Source organism: Alligator mississippiensis, chromosome 4 (assembly GCF_030867095.1).
Source record: "Alligator mississippiensis isolate rAllMis1 chromosome 4, rAllMis1, whole genome shotgun sequence".
NCBI lineage: Eukaryota > Metazoa > Chordata > Crocodylia > Alligatoridae > Alligator > Alligator mississippiensis.
Genome location: NC_081827.1, coordinates 235,321,336 through 235,334,859, shown reverse-complemented (window position 1 = coordinate 235,334,859; position 13,524 = coordinate 235,321,336). Strand labels below are relative to the sequence as shown.

At 46.4% G+C, this 13,524-nt stretch overlaps 1 protein-coding gene across 6 annotated transcripts in view; it reads right to left on the bottom strand.

The window, feature by feature from the left end:
• The window catches only part of LOC102563004 (von Willebrand factor D and EGF domain-containing protein), a 323,208-nt gene that overhangs the window by 288,488 nt on the left and 21,196 nt on the right, over positions 1–13,524 (bottom strand). The window contains exon 2 of one of the 6 annotated variants that reach the window (XM_059727413.1): positions 540–630. The exons of the other annotated variants lie outside the window; for them this stretch is intronic. The gene's annotated coding sequence lies outside the window, so the exon portion shown is untranslated. The remainder of the gene's footprint in view (positions 1–539; positions 631–13,524) is intronic. 6 annotated transcript variants of the gene reach the window in all.

Below are 13,524 nucleotides of genomic sequence, written 5' to 3'. Positions count from 1 at the left end.
TTGAATGCCTTCAAGAGAAATTTGGATGCTTATCTTGCTGGAATCCTATGATGCCAGCTTACTTCCTGCCCCTTGGGCAGGAGGCTGGACTTGATGATCTTCCATGGTCCCTTCCAGCCCTAATGTCTATGAAATCTAAGACAAATCATTGCAACAAGCATAACATTTAGAAGCTATGATGCAACTGACGGATTTCAGTGTTGCCATGGAACATGAAACATTTGCTTCCTTAACAGGGTATTTTATTCTCTCTCTCATAGTGGTTTGTTGCATCCATTAGATAACCCTAAGGATATCCACCTACATTTTTCTTTTTGAAATCTGTTGCCCTCATGACTTTCTTCCAGTTGAGGAGGACTGTAAGAACCCAACAGTGCCAGTGTTTAAGCAGCCAGTGAGTTTACAAGCATTAACTTCTGTTAAGATGTCCACTGGGACCCAGTGCCAGGGATCATAATGATGTTGACCCCTTCCCCCAGTGCCCCTTACAGTAGAAAAGACATCAGTGAGGTCACATAAAGGGGCTAGAGTAAACCTACCCAGAAAACCTTCCTCCATGTATGTCCTTGTGGGTACTTTTTGGCTTCTGGTCCATGACTTGGGTCCGTAGTCTCCAAAATCAGGCAACAGCTTACAGAATAACCACAGTACATTACATTAAATATGTATGGCAAAAACAGAACACAGTAATTAGCCTTTTCCTAGATATTTTTCTTGCAACAAAAATTGTTTTGAAAAGTCAATTGGCAGAATCTGCATCATGACAAAACTTCCCTGGCACTGTATCTGCTGATTGATGGCCATAAAAATACAGCATATTTCATTTCCTTTTTCTTGACATGAAGCCAGCTGCTTGATGATTTTCACAGGGTGAACTTGGCAGCTGCAAGACCAAGTCTCAAGGCTCTAACATGTATGTTTGCAGGAGCAGCACCTGGGCTTTTGGCTCTTCTATTATTTGTCATTACCTTTTAGATATAAATTGGTACTGTGTTATTGTTCATTTGTGATTTAGGTAAGCAGCATCATTAACATTTATTCTAATAGATTTGAAAGATATTCATAATCTTCTTTATACTATTGAAACCTCCAAAATCTCTTCCCAGAAGTGAATTAAGTCCTATGATTCAACCTTTTTCTGGTCATTTAGTTTTACATATCTTTCCTACTCTCAAAGATATAAACAAAACATTATATTAACATTATTCTCTCTGTTAATTGCATTGGCTTGCAATGGGCTGAAATAAAACAGAGATTCTGTTAATAACTTCTATGGTATCAGTATGCAGTATGAAAAGCAAGGCTGCATTTTGTGGATTTCTGAAGAGATTAGGAGTAAGCAGTCTTTCTTCCCTGGTTTCAGAAGGCATTTATACACATGCTCCGGGAGTGGGGGGAGGAGGGCACTTTAATTACAGCAGCTTTGAGAGTTGTTCTAATTAAAACACCCAGGGTGTGTCATGTATCAGTATCCCCACACTTAAAAATGGTGGCAGGGGTCCTTTAACTAAAGCTAATTTGACATTAAATGAGCTTTAGAAAAAGCGCCCTGCCACCATTTTTAAGCACGGGGATACTGATAAATGAGACGCTGGAGTCTGCTGGAGCATGGTAATTACCACGTTTCGGCAGACTCGATTAACTGAGTCTGCTCTGATGCACTGTAACTACTGTGTGTTGGAGCAGCTTCGCTGCTTATGTATAGGTACCCAGTAGGGCTGTGCAAAACAGCACCATTCCATTTCACCTTCAGTTTCCACGGTATGATGGAAGAGCATTCTATTTCAAATTTCATTTCAAGCCAAAACAGCTGTTACATTTCATTCCATTGAAACAGAAAGGATGTTTCAACACTGCTTCAGGGTTTCACTGGGGATGGGAAGTCAGTCCAGCTAGGCTGACTTCACATTCCAAGTGCTAGATTGTGCCAGGGCATTATGGAATGCGGGGGGTGGGGGGTGGAGGGAAAGGGGGGAATGGAGGCAGGAACATAACACTAGGAAGAACCTCCTGAGTCATGGAATTCAGTCTCCTAGTCTCGCAAACAATCATTCCATATAACCTAACTCAGATATGTATTGATTTGTATGTTAAAATTAATTAGTGGGGTTTTTTGCTCCTATCTGGGAGACTCATAGTTTCATAGATGGTAGGGTCAGAAGGGACCTGAGCAGATCATCAAGTCTGACCCCCTGCCATGGCAGGAGGGAGTACTGGGGTCAAATGACCCCAGCGAGGTGTTCATCTAACCTCCTCTTAAAGATCCCCAGGGTAGGAGCCAGCACCACTTTGCTTGGAAGTTGGTTCCAGATCCTAGCCACCCTGACTGTGAAGTAGCGCCTCCTGATGTCTAGTCTGAATCTTCCCTCTGCCAGCTTGTGACCGTTATTTCTAGTCACACCTGGTAGTGCTCGGGGGAACAGGGACTCCCCCAGTACCTGCTGGTCCCCTCTGACTAGTTTGTAACAGGCCACTAGATCCCCCCTCAACCTTCTCTTGTGGAGGCTGAACAGGTTCAGGTCCCGTAGCCTCTCCTCGTAGGGCCTGCCCTGCTGCCCCCTGTTCACGTGGGTGACCCTCCTCTGAACCCTCTCCATGCTGTCCACATCACTCCTGAAGTGTGGCGCCCAGAACTGGAGTCAGTACTCTAACTGCGGCCTGACCAGTGCCGCATAGAGGTGGAGGATCACCTCCTTGGACCTGCTCAAGATGCAGCTGTAGATGCATGACAAGGTGTGATTGGCCTTCCTGACCACGTCCCCACACTGTCAGCTCATGTTCATTTTGGCATCAATGATGATTCCAAGATCCTTTTCTGCCTCTGCACTGACAAGAAGGGAGTTCCCCAGCCTGTAGGTCTGCTGCTGGTTCTTCCTTCCCAGGTGCAGCACCTTGCACTTGTTAGTGTTGAAGCCCATCCTGTTCTCATCTGCCCATCCCTGTAACCTGTCTAGGTCCAATTGCAGCCTATTCCTCCCTTCTAGCATGCCCACATCCCCCCCACATCTTAGTGTCATCAACAAATTTGAATAGGGTGCTTTTTACCCCCTCATCCAAGCCACTGATGAAGATGTTGAACAGCGCGGGTCCGAGGACCAAGCCCTGGGGAACCCCACTGCCCACATCCCTCCAGGTCAAAAATGACCCATCCACCACCACTCTCTGGGTGTGACCCTACAGCCAGTTAGGGACCCATTTGACTGTGTAGGTGTCGATGCCACAGTCCCCTAATTTTTTTATGAGAATTGGGTGAGAGACAGTGTCGAAGACCTTCCTGAAGTCCAGAAAGACTACATTCACTGCTACCCATGCATCTAAGGATTTTGTGACCTGGTCATAGAAGGCCACCAGGTTGGTCTGACACGACCTGCCTCTAATGAACCCATGTTGGTTGCCCCTAAGCATATTCTCCCCTGCTGGCCCCTCGTGGACATACGCCAAGATAATTCTCTAAAAAGCTTACCCCGGATCGAGGTAAGACTAACTGGCCTATAGTTCCCTGGGTCCTCCTTCCTCCCTTTTTTGAAAATGGGAATCACATTGGCCCTTTTCCAGCCCTCTGGCACCACACCAGAGCACCACAAGTAGTCGTAAAGCTATGCCATGGGTCCTGCAATGACTTCTGCTAATTCTCTCAGCACTCTGGGGTGGAGGTTGTCAGGGCCAGCTGATTTAAATACATCCAGTCCCTCCAGAAGTTCCCTGACTAGATTCTCACTGACCCTAGGCCTGGCTGCACCTCCTCCAGGGCCTGAAGGGGTCCTGGCAGACGGGCTGATCTGGTCCCTGCTCAGGAAAATGGAGGCAAAGTGTAGCAGAGCACTTAGGTGCTCTGCTCCTAAAGAGGGAAAAACTGCCAGGGAAAGAGCCCTAGCAATGAATAAGGAGCCCAGCTGTGGGTTGCCAGGGCAACTGGAGCTAGAAGAGATCACACCTGCCAGTGGTCAGCTGATTGAAAGGGGCAGGGCCTGGCTCCCTTATAAACCCAAGGAGCTGAGGCCAGAGGCAGTTGACTGCCAGCAGCCAAGGGGGAAGGAGCTGTCTGCTATGGAAGAGAAGGAAAGCTTGACTGAAGGGGCAGCGTCTGACTCGGCTGAGGGATGGAGTATTCCCTGGTAGGCTGGACTGTTGTTATGGCAGGGTGGCTTCCATTTATGTTATAGCCAAGTGGCTTACGTTTGTGTTGTTGTTTATCACTGGTGGCTTGGGTGAGGCTATTAGGGTTTGGAGGAGGCCTCATAGGGGACTCACAGCGGAGTGGGAGGACCCCAGCACCAGTGAGGGTGCAGCATCTGGGGTACATAGACCCCAGGCCCAGAGAGGGGCAGTTGAGAAGCTCCAGTGAGGGGGCATTACTGTGAAGCCCCAGTGTGGGTGCGGAGAAGCCCCAGAGAAGGGGGCAGCTTTACTGAGGAACCCTAGAGAAGGGGGCGGCGTTACTGGGAAGGCCCTAGAGACAGGGCGGCGTTACTGGGAAGGTCCGAGAGGAGGGCGGCAGTACTGAGAAGGTCCTGAGACAGGGTGGCATTATTGAGAAGGTCCTGAGAGAGGGAGCGGAAAGAGAGAGAGAGAGAGACAGGGCTGCAGAGAGCCCGAGTGCCAGAGAGGGCATGGAGTTGGAAAGAGACAGAACAATGTCCGTGACATCTGCGAGGCTTGGGGTGTGGTATTGGGGTGGTAGGAGCCACACATAGCCCTTAAGGCTAGGGTGCCCTGAAACACCTACGATAGAACAGGGACCACAAAGGGGTCCAGGAGCCCACGGGGCTTGGAGTACAGATAAATCGTGTCCGAGAAGACGTGAAGGCAGCCTCCCTAACAGATTTGAACACCAAAGACATGGCAGGAGAGAATTTGGGGGTGCCCTTGGGCCAACTTGGCACAGGAAGGGGGCCTTGAGGAGATCATGGCCCTCCTTCAGGACCCCGCCGTGACACAAAGAAATCAATAAATAGGTTAGCCTTGTCATCTGGTGCAAAATCTAGATTTCCTAGTGTGTCCTGCAGAGGCCCCACATTACCCGGTACCTTCTTTTTGCCCCCTATGTATTTAAAAAACACTTCTTGTTGTCCTGAATCTTGGTAGCTAGTCCAAGTTCCATCTCTGCCTCGGCCTTCCTGGCTGCCCCCCTGCAGCCCAAAGCAACCGAGGTTGCTCCCTGGTGATGGCCCCTCCCTTCCATTGGGTGTATGCCTCCCATTTAGCTAGGAGACATTCCCGTATGCTTTTGGTGAGCCATGGGGGCTTTTGCGCCCTTTTACCCCCTTTGACCCTTGTTGGGATTACGTCGCTTTGGGCATGGAGGATCATCTCCTTAAGGAACGACCACTCCTCTTGGACACCTGACTCCCCTCCCCTCCGGGACCTCAGTACTTCCCCAACTATTCTTCTTACCTCATTGAAATCCACCCTTCTGAAGTCCAGGGCTGCTGCCTTGCTGCAGGCTTTTGCCACCTTGCGCTGGATGCTGAATTCCAGCAGGGGATGATCGCTGTCGCCCAGGTGGTCAAGCACCTGCAGACCACTCATGAGGTCATTGCCTGTGGCCAGCACCAGATCCAAAATGGCATCTCCCCTAGTGGGGCTGTGCACCTCCTGCGTTAGATGGAGGTCCTGTATCTCAGCTAGGAACCTACATGAGCGGTCAGACCTGGCTGACTGCTCTCTCCAGCAGATGTCTGGAAAGTTCAGGTCACCCATGATGACCACGTCTTTTGACCTAACTACCTCCGTGAGCTGACTTGATAATTCCTGGTCTAGCTCTTCCCCTTGGTTGGGTGGCCTGTAGTAGACCCCCACCGTTAAGTCCCTTTCCCCTCAACTCCCTTGTATTCTAATCCAGACCACTTCAGTGTGCCCCTCATCTGACCTTGTGCTGACTCCTAGAACCTCACCCCTCTGATAGCTAAAAAACCTTCCTCCTATATCCAGACTAAGTTTGTATGTAGCTGGCTTGTTCACCATTTACTAGTTCTAACATTATAAAAATCCTCTCCTTCCTTTATGTTTACTCTCAACACCTAATGTATTTAGTGAGAACAACCATATCCCCTACTAGCCTTCATTTGGCTAGGATAAATGAGCCAAGCTCTTTCTAACTCTGCTTTTTTGAAGATTATCTCTGTATTCTTCAAATAATCCTAGTAAATCATCTTTGCCCCTATTCCAGTTTCAATTATTTTTTCCTGAATAAGGTGACTAGATTGTACATGATATTCCAGATGAGGCTTCACTTGGACCTTTTACTGTAAGATTAATATTTTCTAGACTCTTCTGGAAATACTGTTCCAGACACCTCCTAATAATGTACCTGTCTTTTGGAAGCCCACATAGCATTGGTTGGTCATAAGCACCTCTACATGTTACATTTATTCTGTCATTAACATGTTAATTGCAGTATAAATGGCAAAGGTACTACATTTGCACTCTGCTCAAGAAGCCATAGAATGTCAAACCAGCCATAAATATAATATAGGACATTATTATGGCTGGTTTGTACGGTGCCTGAAATTGAACGTGTGGCATGTTTGGGGCTGCCCCAGAACTGGTGGTGACAATCAGCTGATTGTCAGCATTGGCCTCGAGGCCAGCCTCAGTTCTCCAACTAGACTCCGGGCTGCCCTATGGGTTCCCAGCAGGTGGGAGCTGAGGGGCTTCCCTCCACAAAGGGTTTTAAACTCTGCATCCAAATTTAGTACGCCTGCTTTCTGCAAATCTTTTCATAGCATCTGATGAAGTTTGTACAGTCAAGCCTTATGAACAAATTAGTTTCTAAGAGTGTCTTTAGAAGGGTGGGGGATCATTTTGGGGTGGGGGAATCATTTTAAGTAGAGCAGCTCTTGGGAGCTGCTTTAATTCGAACACTTGCAGTGCCTTATATATTCAACATCCTGCACTTCAAAATGGTGATGGGAGCACTTTAAGTAAAGTTCATTGAGCAAGCTTTAATTAAAATGCCCCCACCACCATTTTGAAACATGGGAGCACTGAATACACATGACACTGAGGCTAATTAGAATGCTCCAGCAGACTTGATTAATCAACTCTGCTCCATTGTATTCTATTTAGAACACATCAGAGAAGGTATCAGGCATATGTATAGGTGCCCTAAGGTACCACCCTGCCCTATCTTCAATCAAACTTCTGACATGGCTAACCAACCTCTCTGTATGACCTTTAATATATTATTTGCTAGAATGATCTAAGTATAATTTGTACATATGTAGGATTAAATAAATAATTACATAATAATCCTTCATGAGAATATGTGATAGAAGACCTTGTACAGACTCAGCAGCAATAGCACAATCAGAGGTAGCTACTAGAGATACAAAGCCAGTAAGTGCATAGCCATTAAAGAGGTTTTACTTCCCAACTAGAAATGTTTAAAAAAAAAATCAGGAAACTCAGTAAATATCAGTCCTTTGAGGTCATTATTTTTCCTGCTCAACTACTCTTCACCACCTCCTTATCTAAAACCTTGGTGGCACACATTGATGAGAGAGAATTTGACCTGCAGAGGCTTGCTCGATATAGCAATGTAATCTCCAGGCCTGCTTTTCATGTTCTCTTTAACAATTATGAACACATTGTGCTGCCTGAGTATCTTACAGTGGTAATCAGGCAAAACAGTACTTTCAAACCTGAGGCAATGTTCTGATTTACAGTAATTTTGCTGATTGTGGAATTTATTCCTCCTGCTGAAGATTACTCAGTGCAGAGTTTGATTTTCCTCTGGGATATGATGGCCCACAACACAGTGGGGAAGGAAACTTTTCTTAGCATCAGTGCTGTGTGATTGCAAAAAATCTCTTAACACTTTTAAGAATTTCTAAACAACTGATATTTTCTGTCTTTCTGGTTGCCCGTTTGATTCTTTGTGAAATATTCCAGACTTCAGCACAGATGCAGGCAAGGCTGGTTTCTGCTGAGATTTCATAGATTTCATAGACATTAGGGCTGGAAGGGACCTCGGAAGATCGAGTCCAGCCCCCTGCCCAAAGGGCAGGAAGTCAGCTGGGGTCATAGGATCCCAGCAAGATGAGCATCCAGTTTCATCTTGAAGGTGTTCAATGAAGGCGCTTGAACCACCTCCGGTGGCAGGCTGTTCCAGACCTTGGGGGCTCGGACAGTAAAGAAATTCTTCCTTATGTCCAGTCTGAAACGATCTTGTAGTAGTTTGTGACCATTCAATCTCGTCATCCCTTGGGGCGCTCTGGTGAACAAACGTTCCCCCAGATACTGGTAGTCATCCCTGATAAACTTGTAGATGGCCATCAGATCACCCCTGAGCCTACGCTTTTCCAGGCTAAAGAGCCCCAGGGCTCTCAGCCTGTCATCGTAGGGTCTGCTTCCCTGACCTCTGATCATGCGCGTGGCTCTTCTCTGGACTCTCTCAAGCTTCTCCACATTCTTTTTGAATTGTGGAGCCCAAAACTGGACGCAGTACTCCAGCTGTGGCCTCACTAAGGCCGAGTACAGGGGGAGAATGACGTCCCGGGATTTGCTTGAGAAGCATCTATGGATGCAAGCCAGTGTTTTGGTCGCTTTATTAGCCGCAGCATCGCATTGCAGGCTCATGTTCATCTTGCGGTCAATGATGACCCCCAAGTCTCTTTCTTCCATAGTGCTAGCCAACATAGCACTGCCGAGCCTATAAGGATGCTGTGGGGTTTTTTCCCAAGGTGGAGAACCTTGCATTTATCGGCTTTGAACACCATCAGATTCTCTTCCACCCACTTGCTGAGCCTGTCCAGGTCAGCCTGGATCACCCGGCTGTCTTCTGGTGGTGGAGATAAGCATCCAGTATTGATTCTGAATCTTTTTAAAGCCCTGCTTTTTTCTAGGTATTCCAGAGATTCTTTCTTTCCTTGAGAGAGATAAGTGATTGAACCTATTAGATCTATATGATGAATAACCAACCCAAGGAGTAACACACATAATACCACTAAGGTCCATTTGTATTGGCCCATGCCTTTCTTGCCCCTGCCTATCAAAAGAATGTGACATTTATGTATATATGGGACCAAATCATATCTCAGACTTGCATAGGGCCTTGATCCTGAGCAACAGGGGTACAGGAATGAAGACAGAACAGAAGACTCTCACATATCAGAGTTCTGTTCATTGAGGTTTCTCTGTTCTCCACTGTGCAGAAAAGTTTGGAAAAAGGAGTGAAAAAGGGAATGAGTCTGATGTACTTTAAACCATATATATCCAATCACCAGGTTTCTAGTGGAGGAATAAGACAGAGAGTTACTCTGCTGTAATTCTGGGTGCTGGAGCTGTGCAAAATTTTGTCGACTGTTTCATTTTGATACTGTTTTGACCAATTTTGAAGTTGAAACAGCAAAATCAGAATGAAACAAAGTTCGTTGACATAGCCTCCAAACAAAACAAGGTTAGTTGAAACATTTCGAAAGTCAAAATGTTTCAACCATAGGCTGGGGATGGGAAGTCAGTTCAGATGGACTGACTTCCCATACCCAGCACAAGATCTGGCAGGGGATGGGGAGTCAGCTGAGCTCTGTTGACTATCCATGCCCTGCACTAGATTTCATGGTGGGGTGGAAGACAGCCCAGCTGGGCTGCTTTCCCCATCTCTGGCAGTTGATTGCGCAGGGGGTGGAAGACAGCCCAGCTGGGCTACTGACCCATCCCCCATGCTAGATTGCACCAGGGCAGGAGGCAGCCCAGCTTGGCTCCCTTCCCATCCCTCATGCTAGATTGTCCTACATTATATTTATGGCTGGTTTGACATTTTATGGCTTCTTGAGCAGAGTACAAATGTAGTACCTTTTCTATTTTTACTGCAATTAACGTGTTAATGACAGAATAAATGTAACACGTAGAGGTGCTTATGACCAACCAATGTCATGTGGGCTTCCAAAAGACAGATACATTCTTAGGAGGTGTCTGGAACAGTATTTCCAGAAGAGTCTGGAAAATATTAGTCTTACAGTAAAAGGTCCAAGTGAAGCCTCATCTGAAATACCATGTACAATCTAGTCACCTTATTCAGGAAAAAATAATTGAAACTGGAATAGGGGCAAAGAAGATTTACTAGGATTATTTGAAGAATACAGAGATAATCTTCCAAAAAGCGGAGTTAGAAAGAGCTTGGCTCATTTATCCTAGCCAAATGAAGGCTAGTAGGGGATATGGTTGTTCTCACTATTACATTAGGTGTTGAGAGTAAATATAATGGAAGGACAGGATTTTTTTAAGAGAAATTAAAATGCTAGAACTAATAAATTATGAACAAGCCAGCTACATATAAACTTAGTCTGGATATAGGAAGGAGGTTTTTTAGCTATCAGAGGGGTGAGGTTCTAGGAGTCTCCCAGGTAGGAGCAAAAAAACCACTAATTAGCTTTAAATTACAAATCAATACATATCTAAGTTAATTTATATGGAATGATTGTTTTTGAGACCAGGAGACTAAATTTCATGACTCAGGAGGTTCTTTCTACTGTTCTGTTCCTGCCTCCCCCCTCTCCCGCCTTTCCATAATGCATGGAGTTTTTAACTTATAATCAAATAATTAAATTGTAGCTTGACCTGCAAGACTGACTTGGGAAGAAGAGCCAAGAGTGCACAAGTAATTTCCTCTGTATCTTTCTCAGCATAACCTTGGCCTGCCTGAAGCATTCTGTTAGATATATTCTTTATAGGCAGGGTGCCTCCAGCATCTTTTACTTGGCTATTGGAGTTCCACTAGACCATCCTTTCTCTCAGGATTTATGATATACTGTAACAAGATGGCATCTGAGGGTGACCATGAAGTGACTGCCTTAATTTTGTTTGTTTTTTGCTCCAGTCTCTTAGGGTCTCACCCTTCTTCCTTGCATGCCATTCCTTGGTGTTAAAGGTAATGAGGGTAGGCTGCCCTCAGAGGCTGGTGAACCCAGGGTGCTCTCTCTTTCTCCACTTGGTTCTTCTCTTGGACCCTACTTGGCCCACCTGAATTGTTGCTCAGACCATGACACACACAGTCTCTTTCTTTCTCTTTCTCTGTCTCTTGCTCCTGACCTAGGGATCCTTGGGTCCTATCTGCCCTAAGGGCTGAATTCATGGCCTCCTTCTTCCCCTACAGTCATGTCCATGTGTTGCAGATGTTACTCTGTCCATAGTTTGATCCTTTTGTACGAGACTCAGTCCTTTTGGCTTTTGCCTCCCTTTTCTCTGGCTTCCAACCTTGGTCTACTGATTCAGACCCAGCACTCAGCCTCATCCCTCTGTCCCTGGGCCCCATATCCATGTCTTGCATCTTATGTCCCTGATCCAGGGCAAGGCTGGTCTCATTTTGGCTCAGCCCCCTTGGCATCTGTGACCCATGGTAATGCCCCTCTCAGTTCAGCTCATCCAAGGGCGAGGCTGATCTCAGTTCAGCTCAGCCCCCCAATCCACTCCCTACTAGGCACCAATCCACCCACCACCAGTCCTTCAGTATAAAGTAGAACAAAAAACACCAACAGTCATTTCAAACTCTAAATTTACCCCTCCAGGTCATCATATCATTGCTCAGCTGCCTCCTCACTCTCAGTCCTATGATGCCTAGGCTAGGGACATTTAAAAAGCCTGAGCCTGAATTGATTCAACCTTTGCAGGTTAGTCTAACCTGGCTAGGCTGAACTAATTGGAAACTGGACAGACATTCTCTCTGGACTGAGGAAATTCAGACACGTGCCTGCAGTGGCTCAGGCTAGAAGCCAGGGGGTGCTAAAGCTGCCCTCCCTTCCCTTGCACAGAGTTGACCTGAAGGGGGTGTGGCCAGGCCCTGGCAGGACTTTCTCATTAGGGAGGTCTGCCTGCATCATCCTAGGCTTTTCCCCACACCACTGGCTGCTCAAGGGGTGGGAGAGTTGTCAGCCCCCAAGCCCTTGCTAGCACTCTGAGGCAAGGGTGTGTGTGCAGTGAATGCATCTGTTGATAATACAGAGCTTTTCAATCTCCCTCCCTGCTTGTCAGACTGTCTGCAGCAATCTGACAGATGAGCAAGGTAGCCCACAGCTCATAAGAGTCTTTATCACCTGATTAGAAAACCAATAGCTTCTATCCCATTACTACAAACTCTTCTTAAACAGCTTACCAGGGTGACCTGTTGATTAGCTCCAAAAGTCCTGATCTGTCTTCCTGCTTGTCCCAATGAAATTGGAGAGATACACACACAGACACCTCTCAGCATTAGGTAGCACACCGCATGCCTAGGGTTCATGCTGTGGGAGATGGGAGGGAGGGGGGGGGATGTCTTGCTTGAGCAGTGAGGGGGGTGGTAGGGCAGGGCGAAGCCAGGCACACACTGCTGTGGCTACAGTATCTGCCAGAGCCTTATACAGCATTAGCTAGCATAATACATGCTAGCTATGGTCCATGCTGTGGGAGAGGGGAGGAAGGGATCCCTACTTAAGCAACAAGTGGTAAGAGGGGAAGTGAAGGGTGGCATGGGGAAGCCAGCAAACTCTGCTGTATCTGCAAGTCTGTGCTGGAGGAGCTTTGCCTAGGAAACTCTGCCCAGCCCAGAAAGCATGCCAGGATGCCGGGGGTGTCTGGTTTATCTTAAACCAGCAAGGGGTCTGGGACAGACACTGCATAAACCGGTTTGAGCCACAGCAGTTAAGTCTGATTCAACCAGTTAACCTGATTCAACCAGATTTATCTCAAACCAGTTTCAGCCATTTTCAAACCGGTTTACATGTACTGAATGTCTGTTCTGTTACGGGTTTAAACCAGTTTCTGATCATTTAAACCATGTCTGTCCCTAGCCCTACAGTTCACACTTGTCACCAGCCTGAACTGGCAGGAGCTCCTGTCCCTTCAAAGTTCAAGGCTTCACTGTTTGTCTGTCTGTCTTAGGGGTCCAGGTTTATATCCCCGACCTTCTGGGCAGGTGCTCCCTTGACTGGATGCAGGTGTCACTCTTCAGTCTCCAGGGTAGCTTATTGCTATTACTTTAGCTACTGTAGCAATGTCCTCTCTGTCTAACCAGGGCACTGCTCTATTGTCCTATTGTTAGGTAGCAATAGGCACTTGTAACCTATGGGCCCTGGCTACCTATTCCCCTGCAGCTAGAATCAGTCTTACCCTGCTTGAGGACATCTCTGCTGTGGCTTGTCTTCGCAAGTAACAGCAGCCCCTGGCTCTGTTACACCTGGAAATGTTACAGATATCAAATGTGCAATTGGAAGATTTGGATTATATTCTTGAGCTAATAAGAATTACACTCACACAAAGTAAGTATACATATGCAGGGAGGAAGATTCAATCGTCTTTTTGCCATTTTGAGGTAGAAGGTTCTGGCTTCAGAGGTTGGGAAGTTTTAAAAGTTTTTTTTAAATATTTTACCTTTCAGCTGAGCTATTACTCGTTACTTTTTGCAAGTTTGATTTAGTCGCTTGAGACTAACTTATACATTTGTCATATTTCACATTTTGATATATTCTTAAAAGGTATTATCTGTTTTGTTATTTTAACATCAATCACTGAATTATTGTTGGAACTTTTTTATACATTCGCCATCTTATA